This window comes from Diplotaxodon limnothrissa, linkage group LG22, assembly GCF_057381915.1.
Source record: "Diplotaxodon limnothrissa isolate DT_005_m linkage group LG22, D_limnothrissa_male_GT1.1, whole genome shotgun sequence".
NCBI classification, from domain to species: Eukaryota; Metazoa; Chordata; class Actinopteri; order Cichliformes; family Cichlidae; genus Diplotaxodon; species Diplotaxodon limnothrissa.
In genome coordinates, this window is record NC_140616.1 from 27,150,266 (window position 1) to 27,152,087 (window position 1,822).

The following is a 1,822-nucleotide window of genomic DNA, read 5'->3' on the forward strand; positions in this document are numbered from 1 at the left end:
TAACATTGTTCTTTTATTGAGCTCATATGAATATACTTAGGTTCATTAACATAAGACGTCTACATACACACAAAGAGTACCTTGCCTGTGCGTTGTGTAAGTGTGTGTGTGTGTGTGTGTGTGCCATCCGCCTATCCCGCCTATTCGTCATTACTGATTCCAGCGAAGTAATCTGACCAGCGCTGAAGGATGTCTCGGGGGTCTCACAGAACCTGCCCATCGGCTCCTTTGATTTGGACAACATGGTTTGTATCAAAGTCCTGCTTTCCGCGGTGGCAGGCTTTGGCAAGTCGATAGATGTTATTGGCCCCCTCTGCGGTTTGGAGCTGGTCATAAAGATTTTGGTAGTGTCATCTTTTCACGGAGGCCACTGCCCTTTTTGCTGCCGATTTCAGCGAGCGCTATCGGGTGAGATCTTCATGCACTCGCAATCACCAAGTCTTATAGGCCAGCTATAAGGCCAGCCATTCCACCACCAGACCTGTTTCTCAATGTATTTTCTGCCCGGTTTTGTTGAACTAACGGTGTCCTGCGCAATGTTGTGGCTGTGCTCCCCCACTTCAGTCCACATCTTCTCAACAGGTTGGTCAGTGTTTACTGCAAGTGAGAGGAGCATAGTTGTCAGTTTCTCCTTGTGCTCCTTCACCTTCCACCATTTGAATCGTTTTGGTCCTGTCCGGAATCTGGGCAGCTTTGGCTTGACAATCTTCATATCCATGACAAATAGATGGTGCTGGGCGGCCACGGATTCATATGGAATTACTTTGGTGTCCGTGACCTGTTTGAGGTCGCCGAACCATCCAATAGTCGATCTGAGTTGCATGTCTGCCGCTGGTGTAGGTGGCTAGGTGCGATGGCCGCTTCTTAAAGAATGTGTTGGTAACGGCCAGATTGTGCGCCGCCGCAAAATCAAAGATACGTATTCTGTCGTCGTTCTTCACGCCGAGGCCTTGTCCCCCATGGCACTGTGGGTAGCCGCCCCTGTTTGATCCCACGTGGCTGTTCAGATCGCCTCCGATTAGAATGTGTTCATCTGGGGCAATGGTCGGTATGATCCTGTCCAACTTGTCCCAAAATTCATTTATTGTTTCATCGCTGCATCCAGTCTGTGGTGCATAGAAGGTCACAACATTAACGTCAGCTGTTCCTAGTTCGATTCTGATAGACGTTAATCGATCAGATGTTCACTCAATCTTATACGGGGATTGGAGCAGGTGTTTGCTGAGTGCGATGGCCACTCCATTCTTAGTGGCTCTCTCTCCGCAGTAGAAGAGCTTATATCCCTCTCCAATCTCTGCCGCTTTGCTTCCGGTCCATTTGCATTCTTGAACACAGGCTACGTCGATGTTCCTCTTCTTGAGTACCTGGGCCAGCTCTCGGCTGCATCCAGTCAGAGTTCCAATGTTGATTGTTCCGAATTGTAGATGAGCTGGCTTCTTTTGGTAGAAGTTTCTGGCTGGCATGTCTCTGTCTAGTTACCATTAGTTACCATCCTGCTTCCAGTAATCTTGAACCTGCTCTCTCCAGCCAGTATGCTCCCAAAGAAGAGAACTGAAACCCAGAAACCATTCTGTTCCCTTCCTGCATTGAAGATTGAGGAGCAACCCTCCTGAGGAGAGCCTGACCCTGGTGGCGGCCCCACCAACTGGGGTGAGTAGAATGGTGTCCTTTTTAAAGAGTTTTTTCTGGTGGCTTTCTCTTTCAACATGTCAGATAGTATGTAGCAGCTTGCACAGTTTATGCCAAAAACAAAAGCAGTTCAAGATCTCACACTGGACTGTGTCACCCTTTAACTGTTACTCTCAGGCTGTAGTCACACATA

General features: G+C 48.4%; 1 pseudogene; it reads right to left on the reverse strand.

Annotated features, from left to right (window-relative positions):
- Positions 1-203: 203 nt before the first annotated feature.
- Positions 204-1,463, reverse strand: LOC146610075 (protein CFDP2-like; annotated as a pseudogene).
- Positions 1,464-1,822: the final 359 nt, after the last annotated feature.